The sequence below is a fragment of the Anomaloglossus baeobatrachus genome, chromosome 9 (genome assembly GCF_048569485.1).
Source record: "Anomaloglossus baeobatrachus isolate aAnoBae1 chromosome 9, aAnoBae1.hap1, whole genome shotgun sequence".
Lineage (NCBI taxonomy): Eukaryota > Metazoa > Chordata > Amphibia > Anura > Aromobatidae > Anomaloglossus > Anomaloglossus baeobatrachus.
In genome coordinates, this window is record NC_134361.1 from 198,720,008 (window position 1) to 198,738,639 (window position 18,632).

At 43.6% G+C, this 18,632-nt stretch overlaps 1 long non-coding RNA gene across 1 annotated transcript; it reads right to left on the reverse strand.

The window, feature by feature from the left end:
* Positions 1-8,182: 8,182 nt before the first annotated feature.
* Positions 8,183-17,703, reverse strand: LOC142250662 (uncharacterized). Its single transcript, XR_012725248.1, has 3 exons — positions 17,608-17,703; positions 8,517-8,667; positions 8,183-8,322 (listed from the first exon to the last, which is right to left on the reverse strand). It is a non-coding gene; the product is annotated as an uncharacterized LOC142250662 (long non-coding RNA).
* Positions 17,704-18,632: the final 929 nt, after the last annotated feature.

Consider the following 18,632-nt stretch of genomic DNA (forward strand, 5'->3'; position numbering starts at 1 on the left):
GATAAATAGATAGAGAGATAGATAGATTGATAAATAGAGGGATAGATAGATTGATAAACAGATAGAGGGATAGATAGAGGGATAGATAGATAGATAGATAGATAGATAGATAGATAGATAGATAGAGGGATAGATTGATAGATTGGATAGAGGGATAAATAGAGAGAAGGATAGATAGATAGATAGAGGGATAGATAGCTAGATAGAGGGATAGATAGAGAGATGGATAGATATAGGGATAAATAGATGGATAGATAGAGGGATAGATAGATAGAAGGATAGCTAGATAGAGGGATAGATAGAGATGGATAGATAGAGGGATAGATAGAGAGAGATGGATAGATAGATAGATAGAGGGATAGATAGAAAGATAGAGGGATAGATAGATAGATAGAGGGATAGATAGATAGATAGAGGGATAGATAGATAGAGTGATGGATAGTCCAGGGGCGTCACATATCTAGCTATCAGGTCGTCACAGGGTACTGCACAAGCCGCCCTTCCGTGCAGTATTCCGTCTGGTCTCCCTCTTGGTTCTGGGTCCCTACTTAAGTGGTGTTGCCTCTAACATCAAATCCTAGATACACCCTGCACCACACCCACCTGACACACCAGTGGACGGCTTGAGAGGAATAGAGTCGCCGACCTGGGGGGTCAGTGAGTGGAGGTGAGGAGTGTAGAGAGTGGAGTAGAGTCAGTGAGTGGAGAAGGAGGTGGAAAGTAGCCCTCGAGAGGAGCTCAGAGGAAGTCTAGCTATCCCAGATTCATTCATTCATCCATCCATCCATCCATCCATCCATCCATCCATCTATCCCTCTATCTATCTATCTCTCTATCTATCCCTCTATCTATCTATCTATCTATCTATCTATCCCTCTATCTATCTATCTCTCTATCTATCCCTCTATCTATCTATCTCTCCCTCTATCTATCTATCCCTCTATCTATCCCTCTATCTATCTATCTCTCTCTCTATCTATCCCTCTATCTATCTATCTCTCTATCTATCCTGCTATCTATCCCTCTATCTTTATCTATCCATCTATTTATCTATCTAGCTGCTTCTGTTTTTTTGCGGTCCGCAAAAAAAACCAAACGGAAGGCACTCAGATGACACACGGATGAATCCGTGAAAAAACAGGACCGTTGTTTGCGGACCGCAAAAACAAGACAGTCGTGTGAATGTAGCCTAAGGCCTCTTCCTAGATGGAAGATACATTTTTGAATTGAGTGTTTACTTAACCTCCCCCTTCTTAAATTATAATTACAGTTTTATATTGTTTACTGTTTGTTGCCGAGGTTACCGACCACTGCTGGAGTTCTAGTGTTGGCCGGGATCTCTGGAGCATGATGTTCGCTCCCGATCCTGGCAGCTTAAATGCTCCTTGGGCCAATCAGTGAGCTCAGCAACTCAAGTGCTCCTATGGCCAATCGGTGAGCTCAGCAGCTTAAGTGCTCCTATGGCCAATCAGTGCACTCAGCAGCTCAAGGGCTCCTATGGCCAATCAGTGAACTCAGCAGCTCAACTGCTCCTTGGGCCAATCAGTGACCTCAGCAGCTTAAAGGGGTTGTTCACTACTTAGTTTTCCAAGCCACATTGATATAACGTTGATAAACAAGGCTTCTCTCAAATACTTTGTGTTGGCAATTCTGCCTCTGAGCGGCGTTATTGTGCTCCGCTCATCCCCATCGCGTGATCCCCGGGCTCCGTGACCTCTGATGTCCGGTGATGTGACGTCAACTTCCAGATGACCTGACATCACCGAGCCCGGCCCCAGTCTTCCTTTGTGACCCGGCTGTGAGCGACGTTTCACCACTTGTCACAGCCCAGCATCACTCCTCCTTGTGGCGCTCTGCAGTGAAGGAAAGCGCGAGATGCTGGGCTGTGACGAGCGGTGAAACTCCGCTCATAGCCAGTCAGGAAGACTGGGGCCAGCCTCGGTGATGTCTAGTCATCTGGAAGTTGACGTGACATCACCGGACATCAGAGGTCATGGAGCCCGGGGGTCACGCGATGGGGATGTGCAGAGCACAATAGAACTGCCCAGTGGCAGAATTGCCAACACAAGGTATTTGAGAGAAGCCTTGTTTCTCAACGTTATATCAATGTGGCTTGGAAAACTAAGTAGTGAACCACCTCTTTAAATACCCCTATGGCTAATCAGATGTTAATCGCAGCCAAGGATGGTATCGCTCCCCACAGGTGGAGTGGGCCCCAGGGAGGATGATGAGGGGAGTAGTAATGGTGGCGGGGAGCGGCAGTACTGGTAATAAAGAGTCAGAGTCTATAGCTGCGTTTCCAGGTTGTTTACTCACTTTTGTACCATGCCACTCGCCCAGATAGTACCGGTCACTTGCTATGATGGGCTCCGTGTAACCCGAATCCCTTTAGAGATCAGTCCGATTTGGTGTTCAGTGGCTTTCCTCCTTGTAACGCCTGCCTGTGGATCCCCTGGCTTGAAGCTACGAGGGGACCTGGGGTTTCATGAGATGTACTCTTGTCCCTATCTGCAAGTGCCGCGGTTCTGATGTGGGGTCCGACTTGGAACGAGGCCACGGATCCTATATGGCGCTGTGTGGTCAGGGGAGCTTGAAACCGTCCCCGTCCAGGCAGATTCTAGAAAACGAATGTGAAGTAAGATCTTCTGTGGGGAGCAGAGTTCCCTCTCCCCGCCGGCAACCGTGATGAACTTCTCCTCCTTCCCACCGGAGCACCTGAAGATGCGACTGCTTCCTTCCTCTCCTGCTCGAGAACTCACAACTGTTGTGTTGGCTCCTGACTCCCCCTGCTGGCTGCTCCTCCCCCTCCCAGGTCCTAAGCTAGTGGGACTGGGGCCTCTGTTGAGGGCATCCTGAAAATGCCTCTCTATCGGCGACCCCTTTATTACCCGACCCTAGCCCAGTCCCCAGCGGGAACAGGGCAACCAGGTGTGTATTTTTTGGTGTAATGTGGTGAAACCAGGACTGATCTCCTTAGGAACCGGGTTTAGCATTACACCCAAATTTGGGTGCAATACTCTGTGGCGACTGAAGCCTCAGGGGGTGCCACACATGCACTTGGTGCACCCTTGGCATGGCTGAACATCCCCACCTCTATTTGGTTCCTATAGAGTCCGAGCTGTCAATCAAGCAAAAGGGGGCAGAGATAAATGTCAAACAGATGGGAGGGAGCACTGAACTGCTCGGCCACACTAAGGGTGCACCCGGCTCTTGTACTTGGTTTGAACAGTCATTTTATGGTGACCGATCCCCATTCAGTGTTATTTTTACTGTTGGGTACTTTTCTGGTAAAAGCTACATAACATTATATGTTCTCCTATATACAATATATTCAAAGGGGAAATTTAGGAAGGGCTTGTACCCATTTCCACTACTAACTTTGGCGCGCACTAATTTTGTGACTTTTTTGGCACTTTTTAAAAGCCCAAGAAGCACGTGAGCTGCTGAGCTCACTGATTGGCCATAGGAGAACTTGAGCTGCTGAGCTCACTGATTGGCCATAGGAGCAATTAAGCTGCCAGGATCAGGAGCGAACATCATGCTCCAGTGATAATGGCCAGCACTAGAACTCCAGCTGTGGAAGGGTTAATCATAAATTATAGTTTAAATAGAATGTGTCAAAAAGATAAACCCATTTTAAACCATCTACAGTATATGAGAATGTATGTGACAGAAACTGGAATAAAATGATATCTTGATATCTGCGATCCGATCTCTTGTTCCAGAGAAATCCAATGTTAATATCTATGGGCCGTACATAGATCTCCCAGAGAGCCAGGGGCGAGTACTTCTTCCCCCTGTAGGATGTTGACCAATTACAAGCAGACAACATGCAGAGGCAAGAAAAACACGCCCCTCTTTTTCATGCCTGTGTATAATTGGCCAACATCATACATGTGGAAGAAGAACACGCCTGTTATGATCCGGAACCATGGAAGACCCCACAAATCATTGGCAAAAGGTGACAAGAGCATTGGCAACTAATCTGGCCGCCATCCCCTTACTAACCATCACAACTAGAAGTAGCCGAGGGGTGAACTAACATCCTGTGCACCGCGAACCCAGGCGGAGAACTAACTATCCTAAAGGTTGGAAAGATGAATAACTCTCTGCCTCAGAAAATAGACAAGAATAGCTAGCCCCCCACATTCAAAGACTGCGGTGATATAGGAAAAACACAATACACAGATAGATGACAGGATTAGCAAAAGGTGAGGCCCCCGCTGACTAAAATAGGAAAGGACAGGAAAGGGACTGATGGTGGCCAGAGAAAAACCCTGCAAAATACCAACTTCCTGATAGTACAAAAAGGCCCTCAGATCGCACGATCTGAACTCCGTCCTATACCAGGTGCCCTTGTCATACCAATGAACAGAAAACAAGAATCATAACAAAGTCAACAAGCCACAAACACATGGACCCAAAGGAGCTATACTCCACACAGAACTGCAGGGAGTTCCTCAACAATCCACTGAGGGGGAAAATCCCTGCAAGCAAATACACTGAAACCAACCACAGCAAATGACAAACCCAGATAAACAAAAGAACAAGACAATAAATAAAGAGCAAGCACTTATCTGGAGTAGATGTGGTGTAGAGCAGGATTAAGCAGGCTGGTGATACAAAGAACAACTGACATCCGGCAACAGCCTGCAATCAGACCAGGATTTAAATAAGCAGAGAGTTAGCAAAGGAAACACCCACTGCACAACACACCTGGTCCATGTCCAAACCATTCCTGGCCACCAGAGGGAGCCTCCCAGCAGCCAAAACATAACTAACATTCACAACACACGCCCCTAGAAGCAGATTCTTGGGGAGATCTATATTCTGACAATAGATCTTAACACCCCATTTACATATTATAGAAAAACGTGGATGTCTCTGGAATAAAGCATCAGATCGCAGCTTTCTATGACCTGCATGTGTGGCGCCCCTGACCTGGTCAGGCACCACTAAGTACTGCAACCATGCTGGGGCAGTACTTTCAGGTAATCCAAAGGCTGGAATAGGGTGTATATGCACAACACATAGCAACCAGGTCTCCCACACCTTAGAGAGGACCCTTGGGCAGACCCAAGAGGGGAATTTCTTCCACATCTCATCTAGGGGTGTAGGGGAGGGGCTGGAAGCTAGGTTGCAGCGGCTGTCAGGAAAGTAGGAGGAGCTAGCCAGTCTGGTAGCAGAGAGAAGCGCAAAAGGTGGCAAGAGAGAAGGACGTGCGCTGACACACTAGTCAGACCCTGCACATGAAGTAGCCATTAGCGGTGGAGAACAGTTACCAGCAAGTCAGTCAGAAAGACGCTGAGGAAGTCAGCTTGTCGAGTACGGGGACTCCCGGTGACTAGGCACGCACGGGGAACAGGTCCCTAGAGTAGCCGTCCATTTACTGATCTGCTAAACCTGCCGGTGAGGGAGACCACAAGTCCCTCACCAATCAACTAGAGTCCAAGCCTCAGCAGCAACGAGGGGGCCCATAAGGGGGATCGAGCCTGGAGCCAGCTACCTTAGCCACGCTGCCGGCAAACGGGCCAAAAAGGGGAGAAAAGGCAGTAGCGACTTCCCTGGATGAATCCCACGGTACTTCAAGTCAGGGGTTATCCGAAACAAGAAGTGCTAGGAAGGCGAGTTAACGGTTACCCTTAGACCGGCCTAAAGGATACCTGGTTCCACCTGGTTTATCTCAGCATCGCCTGGGTTACCTCACGATAACACCAAAAAGTGAGTAAAGAACAGTTGAAAGACATCTTGGACTGAGACTCAGTTATTCTGGGACCTGTTGTTCCACACACCCGAGCCCCTGGGGCCAGCCTCACTCACGGGAGGCCACACCATCAGACTGCAGACTCCATCAGCCCCAGACACTCGTTAAAGCTGCAGTGGCGGTCACCCATAACCCTGACCGTAAACGGAGAGTGGCGTCACGACTCCCATATAAATAAACCTGACATACCTGTTGCCAGAAGTACCAAAAAGTGGAGACCCTGTGGCGTCCCGAAGGAGGAGTGGTGAAGTCCTTGGGGCGACCGTTGGAGGTAGGGTCCCACACATGCCCAAACACCAATGTCCATAAATCCCCCCTCCCCCATTTTGAGATGTTTTTGTCACATAGACCATATCATTTAGACAAAACCAGAGCCGATTACAAGAAAATATAAATTTATTAATAATACCCAAGTGAGTTCTGCCTCTTATCTTCAGTACAAGGCGGTAAATACGCGGTACATGAGATACACGTAGAGGCATAACCAGTATCCAACCATTGTCACCGTCGACACAGGAGACCAGAAGTTGATCTTCCATATAACTATAACACCATAAGATGCTATAGCCAGGAGTGTGGCCACCACAACTCCAGCGGTGACACATCCAATACAACAGCGGATATCTTCTATCACTCTGCTTCGTTCATACCGAGACACGTAGAGCCCTATCCGTGTTTCTTTCGGACAGACGTAGCTCACAGCTGTCTACACCTTCGAGAAGTTCATGTAAACAGTAAGTAGATATAGTAGAATGTGAGCAAAGTAAATCTGTCCAATAATGATGAAGCCAGCAAGATTCCAGAAGGGAGGAAGAGTCGCGGAACGGGATCCAAGGATCGTTACTGCAGCAAACAGGACCGTAATCCAGAGGATCAGCTGACGGACGCTCGGTGGCTTTTGACCAGTCTTCCCCCTCAATACAATGATCTGCTGCTCCATAGTGGTGACAACCGGAGTCATCAGCGGAGAACAAGTCGTCAAATTCTTTAGAAATCTCTAACCAATCCAAGAGAAATGGTGAAATCGCTCCTTCTATGCAGGAAAGTTCTATCAGTATGAGGCGGTAGAGTTCTATGATTGTGAGGTGCCGGGCTCTGTAATTATGAGGTGTCTATGGTTATGAGGTTGTAGGATTCTATGATTCCAAGGAGGCAGAGATCTAAGTGTATCAGTTAGGAGGCATCAGGGATCTAGGTTCTATGTGTCTTGGCTTTGTGACTCTAGTCACTACTCATGGGCTAGCTGTGAGGCTGGGTAGATAAGAGGTCCGGGGTCAGATTCCATGAGGGCTTGTAATCAATAAAGGGGTAAAAAAAATGGTCACAGTCCAAGGTCTGAATTCCAAGAAGGTAGTGGATAAAGACAAAGGGGCTAGGCAAACGGATAGTCAGAAACGAGTTCAAAGGTCGGGCAGCAACTTATCAGAGACTGAGCACAGAAACGAGGCACATAGACACCACTGAGCTTAAGGCTATGACCGCACTTTGCGTTGTCCTACTTGCAGTTTTAAACGCACGTTTTGGCCTTAATTGATTTAGCCAAAGTTGCCTTTTTCAGAAATTTAGCGCTAAAAACGCATGCGTATTTACTGCGTTTTAGATGCGTTTTCAGCGCTTTTTACATGCGTTTTGAACTGCAAGAATCCATATGCGTTTGCCAACTAAAAACAAAGCTAAATAAAGCTTACCAGGTCAATGACAAAGATGTCTGACTTTGTAAAAAAAAAAAACCAGTAGAGTTCTACTGATGTCATTTCCACATGAAATGATAACATCAAAGTCATCATCCCAAAAAAAAAAAAAAAGAAGGAGAATACAAATTAAACACATGGCAAGTATAATATTGTTTGCAAACGATCATTTTATGAGATTATATGTTGCTTTGGAGTCAAACAACAATTCTTAAAAAAAGTAAAGATAATTTCATAACATCTAATATATAAAGCTGAATGTGTGTGTGTGTGTGTACGTGTGTGTGTGTGTGTGTGTGTGTGTGAGTGTGTGTGTGTGTGTGAGTGTATGTGTATGTCCGGGATTGGCATCTGCACTGTCGCAGCTACAGCCACAAAATTTTGCACACTCACACATCTGGACCCCGAGAGCGTCATAGGCTATGTTTTGAGTGGAAATTTTAACCCCGCGCTTTACAGTTATTCGCCAAAAAACCTGCCTCCATTAAAGCAAATGGAGCTGGGAGCCACAGTGCAGCCAGAACTTCAGAAGAATGCGCAGCCACGCCCTTATATGGAATGTTGGCGTGTCACAATGCAGCCAGGGAAAGAGACAGACACAGACAGGGAAAGAGGCAGACACAGACAGGGTAAGAAATAGACATAGACAGGGTAAGAGACAGACACAAAGAGACAGACACAGACAAAGAGACAGACTATTTTGTTAACAACAGTTATTAACCTGGGAGAAGCCGGGTAGTACAGCTAGTTTCAATTAATTGTTGAAGGCTGGACGGTAATTCTTCAACATTTTCAGTAGTAATTGGATTTTCTGTTTCTTGATCTTCTCCCGTTGGTTGTCCTTGTGGAGGTATGTTTCCTGATGTTCTAAATGGATTTTATAAAATAAAAAAACAAAAAATTATATAACTACAAAACCATTAAACACTGCTTTAGTTTATGAATTTATGAAACACATAACAAAAGGAAAGTGTATTTTATTTTTGAGAACTATTCAGTTTAGAAATTATTTAATTTTTTTTTTATTTTTTTTGCATTTGAAATAAAAATTAAAAACTTACTGATGTAATTGACGGCTAATACGAAGAAACTTTAGAGCCTGATAATAAATAAAACTTGGTTTCTTCGGTGAAGATCCACTTTTACAACCCTCCAATCTAATTTTATTGAACCGATCTTTCACCGACCACCATCGTTTGCGTACATCTTGTTCTAAAAATTAAATGTAATAAAACAGTATTTTTAAAAAAAAAAAAAAAAAAAAAAATTAAATTTATATAATTAATTAGATAAAAAAAAAACAAAAACAATTTTATGTTGCAACGCCTCATCAGCCTCATGCCATTAAGGGAACAATTCTGTGCATATGGTCACCCAACAGTCTGCACATTTCAACTTCTGCATGTAGTCAGAAGACGTAGGGTCCCACAAACATGGCATAGTTTCCACCTGAGTTATCATGAGAAATTACATTACTTAGATTTATCAAAATGTATTTTGTACTTTTTATTCTAGGTTTTATTTATTTATATACAAAAATAAATATACATAAACTACTAACTGTTCCCCAAAATAAACTATTGTGGAATATATCTTATTAAAAAAACAAAATCATTTGTTACAACAATCAAATATGTTACACATGTTTTTACACATTTAGATAAATTTTCAATAGCAAAGTATAAGCAAAATTTAAAAAATTATAAAAAAAAATAAAAAAAATTCAAAAATTATTTATTAAGGTTTACATTGTTTATATAATTAAATTTTAAATTTTGTAAACAAACAAATTTAAAGATAAAGAATTTTACTTAAAATGTATTATTAAATAGAAGAAACACAGATCATAATATTAAATAGAAAGAACATAATATTAAATAGGAGAAGGAACATAATATTAAATAGAAGAAAGAACATAATATTAAATAGAAGAAAAAATAAAATATATTATAATGCAATATAAAATGAACCAAAAATTACGCAAAAAAAATATAATAAACTAAAATTAACAAATATATTAAATAAATTTTAACCAACATCATATATTTATGTTTAATCTTTCTTTATTAAAGTAAACAAGAGAATTTACAGGAAGAAAAAAAAAAAGAAGATTCAAATACGTGATTACCGTATTTTTCGGACCATAAGACACACTTTTTTTCCCCCAAATGTTGGGGGAAAGTTGGGGGTGCGTCTTATGGTCTGACTGTGGCTGTGGGGAATGAGGGTGCTGCGGTGGAGCGGGTCATCGGGGGCACGAGCAGGCTACTATAGCAGCCTGCCGTGACCACGTGTGCCCGCTCATCCTCCCGCCCATTTCTCAGCGCAGAAGCCGGCGCTGACAGGTGGGCGGGAGGACGAGCGGGGACGCGCGCATAGTAAAGAGCCGGTCCACATGATCACCCCTGGCAATTACAGCCTGGAGTGATCATGTGCGGCTGTATTCACTGCCCCCCGCACATCATTATCAGCGCGGGGTGCAGTGAATCAGTACACTCACCCGTCCCCGTGTGTGGAGCCGTTCCCCCGCAGCACGCGATGTCTTCCTGTCTGTGCCGGTCAGCTGATCTGTGCTGATCAGCTGATCGGCACAGACAGGAAGACATCACGTGCTGCAGGGGAACGGCTCCACACACGCAGGTCAGCGGCGCAGAGAGGAAGATGATTGGTGCTGGAGGGAGTGAGGAAAAGGTGAGTATAAACGTTTGTTTTTTTTTCTCTGTGCTATAGGATACAGGCCATATACCAGGATGGTATATGAGCACGATGGGGGCATATAGCAGGATGGGAGTATATGAGCAGGAGGGATGGGGGGTATATGAACAGGATGGAAGTATATGAACAGGATGGGGGTATATGAACAGGATGGATGGGGGGTATATGAACAGGATGGAAGTATATGAACAGGATGGATGGGGGGTATATGAACAGGATGGGGGGTATATGAACAGGATGGATGGGGGGTATATGAACAGGATGGGGGTATATGAACAGGATGGGGGTATATGAACAGGATGGGAGTATATGAGCAGGACGGATGGGGGGTATATGAACAGGATGGGGGGTATATGAACAGGATGGGGGGTATATGAACCGGATGGGGGGTATATGAACAGAATGGGGGGTATATGAACAGGATGGGGGTATATGAACAGGATGGGGGCTATATGAACAGGATGGATGGGGGCTATATGAACAGGATGGATGGGGGCTATATGAACAGGATGGGAGTATATGAACAAGATGGGGGTATATGAACAGGATGGGGGTATATGAACAGGATGGGGGTATATGAACAGGATGGGGTATATGAATAGGATGGAGGAATATGAGCAGGATGCTGGTATATAAGCAGGATGGGGGTTTATAGCAGGATCATATACAAGGCAGGAGGATCATTACCAGGATGGGGTACCTTAGTAGAGAATTTGGGGACATTACCCCCATAACAGTGTCAGCAGCAGATCCTCGCCCCATAACAGTGTGTCATGACCACATTTTTTTTGCTTAAAGTTTTATTTTCCTATTTTCCTCCTCTAAAACCAGGGTGCGTCTTATAGTCCGGTGCGTCTTATAGTCCGAAAAATACGGTACTTCATGTCAACTTACAGAGAAGAGTATAAGCCACATCCTAACTAACACCTCTTCTCTTACTATCATAAGGCATGCATATGACATGTAACCACCTTTTATAATACAGACAATCTCCTTCCAATTGAGAACTACACCTCAAACAAAGTGAGGCTACTGCCAAAAACAAAAAAGAAAAGGAAAAAATTTGAAGATTTAACGAGAACTAGAGAGAAAGGAAAGTAGCAAGGGGGAAAGATAAGGAAAAGAAGAGAAGGAAAAGGGGGAGAGAAGAGCAACAGAAAGAGAGGGAGGGAAGGCATGGTAGGGATTACTTCCCCAGTACTCGGGCCGCTACATTGGACTAACGTAACACACGTCATGCATTACCAATAAGGTTCTGAAATGGTAGAGAATCAAGAGTCAGGGTCCAGGGGGTCCAGATCCTAAGAAATTTATCCACTGAGTCATTGGTTTCTACCGTTAGGGACTCCATCCTGTGGATGATGGCCATCTCCGCAAACCACTCCCTCACAGATGGCACCCCAGTCGATTTCCAGTATCTCGGGATCACCATGCGTGCCGCCGTAAGACAGTATCTCAGAAGGCCCGCTTTCTGTGATTTAAGCGATCCCGGGAGAATTGAAAGCAGCGCCATCTGAGGGGAACCCACCAACTGCTCTCCGCAAATCACAGCGTATGCTTTGAACACGGACCTCCAGAAAGGTTGTATCAATGGGCAGTCCCACCAGATATGCAGCATTGTCCCCCTTCCCTTTCCGCACCTCCAGCAGCTATCTGAGACCCCGGGAAATATTGCGTGTAGAGTATCCGGGCACCTGTACCAACGGGTCAGAATCTTATAATTTTTTTCCTGTGCTGCACAGGCGATGGAAAATTTATGAGTGAGGATAAAGGACTTTTTCCAGTCCTCCTCAGGAATGAAAGTCCCCAAATCTCTATTCCACTTCTCGATATATTTAAGGTCTCCCATGTCCGCCTCTGTAATCAGGAAGGAGTAAACAAGAGACAAGAGATGCCCGGGAGAATCCTCCCACAAAAACAATTGTTCAAATTTTGTGGGCTGAGCCGCAAAAAGCCCAAGTCTGTTGTCAACCATCAAGAAGGACCTAAGTTGAAGGTATTCCAGCCAAGCCGTTGGATGCCGACCCTCTGGGAGCAAAAGGGCTGAAAAGGGGGGTACCTCCAAACCGTGCAAAGTCTGGGCTATCCGTGTGTCCTCACCCCTTCTCCAACCTAAGAAACGCTCGACTCCCATCCCTGGGGGGAACTCTGGGTTAGAGAAAAGCGGTGAGAGTGGACCAGGACCCCTAGAGAGAGATCCCCGCCCGCACTCAACGTCCCAGACCCTCAGGGACATCATTATATATTTAACAATATTTTTTAAAAATTATTAAAAGGATTATTTATATAAAAAATCACAAATAAATAATTAAATCAAAACATAAAACTTACCATACTTATCAATTTAGAAACATCGATTTCCAATCGCTGATACCAAGCCGTGGCACAAAATATAAGTGTAGGCAAATTTAACAACGTTTTTGCATACAATGTTGTGGGAAAATAGTGCATGCCCATGTCTCCTTTTATTTCAAAACGGATGTGATGTAGGTGATGACGTTTGAGATTTCGTTCCCATCCTCCAACAATTGCGTTTTTGACAAGCAAAACGCAGTGGAAATGCAGAGAAAACGCATTTGAAACGCATATTTTTCTACAAAACATAGGTTTTGACATTTCTCATAGGATTTAATGATACCAAAGCGCTGCAGAAATGGCAAAAACAACTGACATGCTGCTTCTTTGAACGCATGGTTTTTGCCACAAATTATGCAAATTAAACGCAGCGTTTTGGCATGAAAACGTTGCGGAAACGCAGGTAGAAATGCAAAGTGCGGTCATACCCTAAAACTACAAGTGGCAGTGATCTGACCAATGCCAGGGAGCTAAATAGCCAGGAAATCACCATAAAGGGTGAGACCTGGAGGAAGCCCAGCAGCCCCAACCCATAGAGGGGTGCAAGGCGATCCGCAATTTACATGGGAACAACCCAGCCTTTTAACCCCTTCACGACCATGGACAGATCTATCTGTCATGGAGCGTGTCCCGTTAAGCCCCGCCCCCGGCAGGCGGCTGCGATCAGTGCACATATCAGCTGTTTTCAACAGCTGACATGTGTGCCTGCATGTTACGAGCGGAATCGCTTCCACCCGTAATATTAACCCCTTACATCTCGCTGCCAAAGTCTGGCAGCGAGATGTATATACGAGCGGTGAAGATTTTTACTTACCGCCGCCCCCACCGGAAGTCACGTGAGTGATCACGTGACTTTCGGTGGTTGCCATGGTAGCACAGGGTCATGTGATGATGCCTGCAGCTATGACGTTTCACTTTCATTTTCACCCGGCCCGGAGCCGAATGAATCAAGAAGTGACCGTATCTGCTGTTTACAGCTGTATAGCTGTGATCAGCAGATAGATCAGAGCGATCGGATTGCTGATCACTATAGCCCCCTAGGGGGACTAGTAAAATAAAAAAAAGTTAAAAAAATAACAATAAAAAAACCCCTAAAAGTTCAAATCACCCCCCTTTCCCCCCATTGAAAATTAAACGGTTAAAAAATAAATAAATATACACATATTTGGTATCGCCGCGTTCAGAAATGCCCGATCTATCAAAATATAAAATCAATTAATCTGATTGGTAAACGGCGTAGTGGCAAAAAAATTCCAAACGCCAAAATTACGTTTTTTGGTCGCCGCAAGTTTTACGCAAAATGCAATAACAGGCGATCAAAACGTAGCATCTGCGCAAAAATGATACCAATAGAAACGACAGCTCGAGATGCAAACAATAAGCCATCACTGAGCCATAGATCCCAAAAAATGAGAACTCTACGGGTTTCGGAAAATGGCGCAAAACATATGCCACTTTTATTGGACAAGCTTGTGAATTTTTTTTTAACCCCTTAGATACAAGTAAACCTATTCATGTTTGGTGTCTACAAACTCGCACCGACCTGAGGCATCCCACTGACACATCAGTTTTACCATATAGTGAACACCGTGAATAAAACATCCCAAAAACTATTGTGCCATCACACTTTTTTTGCAGTTTTTCCACACTTGGAATTTTTTTGCTGTTTTCCAGTACACTATATGGTAAAAATTATGGTTTCATTTAAAAGTACAACTTGTGCCGCAAAAAACAAGCCCTCATATGGCAAGATTGACAGAAAAATAAAAAAGTTACGACTCACGGAAGAAGGGGAGCAAAACACAAAAACGCAGAAATGGAAAGTGCCCCGGGGATGAAGGGGTTAAGGCCGATTCTGACGCCCATGCTGGTGTCCCATTACTCGGACAACCCCTTCTCAATTACTATATTCTCCATGTAAAATAAAAGACGCCTGTACTGTATTCACCTCCAGTGCTGGGGCCGTTCCAATAATATCAGCCTTCTGCACACTGTGGTCACTGAAATAATACTGATACTGTGCCGCCCAAAATAATACTGCCACATACTGTGCCCACTGAAAATAATACTCATACTCTGCCGCCCCAAAAATAATACTGCCACATACTGTGCCCACTGAAAATAATAATTATACTATGCCGCTCAAAAATAATACTGCCAATTACTGTGCCTAATGAAAATAATACTCATACTCTGCCGCCCAAAAATAATACTGCCACATATTATGTCCCTGAAAATAATACTTATACTCTGCTGCCCAAAAATAATACTGCCACATACTGTGCCCACTGAAAATAATAATTATACTCTGCTGCCCAAAAATAATACTGCCAAATACTGTGCCCAATGAAAATATAACTTATACTCTGCTGCCCAAAAATAATACTGCCACGTACTGTGCCCACTGAAAATAATACTCATACTCTGCTGCCCCAAAAATAATACTGCTACATACTGTGCCCACTGAAAATAATACTTATACTGAGCCACCCAAAAATAATACTACCACACACTAAAAATAATACTTATACTCTGCTGCCCATGCTGGTGTCCCATTACTCGGACAACCCCTTCTCAATTACTATATTCTCCATGTAAAATAAAAGACGCCTGTACTGTATTCACCTCCAGTGCTGGGGCCGTTCCAATAATATCAGCCTTCTGCACACTGTGGTCACTGAAATAATACTGATACTCTGCCGCTCAAAAATAATACTGCCAAATACTGTGCCCAATGAAAATAATACTCATACTCTGCCGCCCAAAAATAATACTGCCACATATTATGTCCCTGAAAATAATACTCATACTCTGCCGCCCAAAAATAATACTGCCACATATTATGTTCTGAAAATAATACTTAGACTATGCCACCCAAAAATAATACTGCCACATATTATGTCCCTGAAAATAATACTTATACTCTGCTGCCCAAAAATAATACTGCCACATACTGTGCCCACTGAAAATAATAATTATACTCTGCCGCTCAAAAATAATACTGCCACATATTATGTCCCTGAAAATAATACTTATACTATGCCACCCAAAAATAATACTGCCACATACTGTGCCCACTGAAAATAATAATTATACTCTGCCGCTCAAAAATAATACTGCCACATATTATGTCCCTGAAAATAATACTTATACTCTGCCACCCAAAAATAATACTGCCACATATTATGTCCCTGAAAATAATACTTATACTCTGCTGCCCAAAAATAATACTGCCACATACTGTGCCCACTGAAAATAATACTTATACTCTGCCACCCAAAACAATGCTGCCACACATCGTGCTCACTAAAAATAATACTTATACTCTGCTGCGCAAATATAATACTGCCACATACTGTACCCACTGAAAATAATACTTATACTATGCCGCCCAAAAATAATGCTGACAGACATCATGATCACTGAAAATAATACTTATACTCTGCTACCCAAAAATAATACTGCCATATACTGTGCCCAGTGAAAATAATACTTATACTCTGCCGCCCAAAAATAATACTGCCATATACTGTGCCCATTGAAAATAATACTTATATTCTGCCGCCCAAAAATAATGTTGCCACATACTGTGCCCACTGAAAATAATACTTATACTATGTTGCCCCAAAATAATCCTGCTGCACACTGTGCTCCACCTTTTATCATTGGAGCTTGGCTGTATGGCTCATTTTTTTTCTGCGACAGTGTCCCTTCATGCATTGACTCGGCACACCTTACTAGCCCTGCCTTAGCCACACAGTACATACCTCAGCATTCTCCATTTAGACTTATTTGGGCATTTTTTGACTACGATATTGTTAGTTACTCTGTAAAGCCGACTGATGCCACTTTTTCATCATGTTGGGGATTTGGTTGAGAAGGAGGAATTAGGGGAATTTTATGTTGTAAAGGAAGGCCCTGGCAATAGGGAGAGGGAAGCGGGCTAACTTCCTAACACTCACCTGAGTCTGATCCCTGCAGTCCTAACATCCCTAGTCGGGTCCTTCTCCCATGCACCGTCACGTGACTAGGCCTTAACTCACCCTGACTAGTGTGTAAGCCAGCAAGACACTAGTCTCACTACTGCAATAAAACAACACAAGGGAAATACACAATAAATAGCACTCCTCGGTTTCTCCATCAGGAAACTTCACAGCTGCAACTGATATAAACTCCTCAGCTTCTCCACAGACAGGCTCCTTTGAAGTGGTCAGTATAAAAGATATATCACTGGCATGGAGTGAAGTCAGGGGTGGGTATATATAGTGGAATGGACTGATAAGATAATGCAGCTAATTAATTCTAAGGGCGGCTTTGCACGTTGCAACATCGCACGTGCGATGTCGGTGGGGTCAAATCGAAAGTGACGCACATCCGGCGTCACTTTCGACATCGTTGTGTGTAAATCCTAGATGATACGATTAACGAGCGCAAAAGCGTTGTTATCGTATCATCGGTGCAGGCTCCGACTTTTTCATAATTACGCTGCCGCGACAGGTACGATGTAGTTCCTCGTTCCTGCGGCCGCACATATCGCTGTGTGTAAAGCCGCAGGAGCGAGGAAGATCACCTTACCTGCCGCCGCCGGCTATACGGAAGGAAGAAGGTGGGGGGGATGTTTACATCCTGCTCATCTCTGCCCCTCCGCCGCTATTGGCCGCCTGCCGTATGACGTCGCTATGACGCCGCACGACCCGCCCCCTTAGGAAGGAGGCGGGTTGCCGGCCAGAGCGACGGTCTCAGGGCAGGTGAGTGCATGTGAAGCTGGCATAGCGATAATTTTCGCTATGCCAGCTATCACAAGATATCGTACCTGCGATGGGGGCGGGGACTATCACGTGCGACATCGCAGCATCGGCTTGCGATGTCGCAACGTGCAAAGCCCGCCTAAGAGTAATCTCAGCCAAAAAGGAAAAGGTCCTTAACCTGTTCAGCATCAATTGAAAGTAAATCCATTCCAATATTCTGTAGACTCCACAAAGGACCTGCGATCAATTAAATGTTAGATCTCCTGATCCCAGATCTTTTAGAAGTAACATGCGGACACAACACACTCGTGACACCTTCTGTATAACTACTTACATGCTGCTGTCATCTTTAACCACGGCATCTAAGGAGTATATCCACCAGTGAGGTTAGACCTACTATATCAGGCACAATTTGTGGACAAAAGGGGCGCTGTTCCTGGAAATAAATAAATAAATAAATTATGCTTTCAAAATAGGATTCATTATTTTTGAAAAATAATTTGCTAAGTCCCAAATATGTAGAAATAAAAATCAGCAAAACCATTGTGAGAAATGGATTACAATTTAAAAAAAAAAACAATCTTGCTTTGTTAAAGGATATCTCTATTGCTGCAGAATTTACCCTTACTCTAAGTGCCTGATATTTACCCTTCAGAGCTGTGTAAATGGTGGTGGGAAATATCACTAATGCCATAAAAAGCCTTCTCTGCAGATATTACTGGTGATCACGCTCCCTTCTCTGACCCTAACATGGGAAATTCTCGCATAATTAGCAATGGATGAGCAGACGTGAAGAAGAAGAAGGTTATGTGTCATTTCTATGCAAAGTGGCAAAAGTAAATGTCACAGATGGACAGATCCATCTATCTATAATCTATCCCTCTATCCATCTATCTATCTATCTATCCCTCTATCTATCTATAATCTATCTATCTATCTATCTATCCATCTATCCCTCTATCTATCTATCCCTCTATCCATCTATCCATCTATCTATAATCTCTCTATCTATCCCTCTATCTATCTATCTATCTATCTATCTATCTATCTATCTATCTATCCCTCTATCTATCTATCTATCCCTCTATCTATCTATCTATCCCTCTATCTATCTATCTATCTATCCATCTATCCCTCTATCTATCTATCTATCTATCTATCTATCTATCTATCTATCTATCTATCTATCCCTCTATCTATCTATCTATCCATCTATCCCTCTATCTATCCCTCTATCTATCTATCTATCTATCCCTCTATCTATCTATCTATCTATCTATCTATCTATCTATCTATCTATCTATCTATCTATCTATCCCTCTATCTATCTATCTATCTATCTATCTATCCATCTATCCC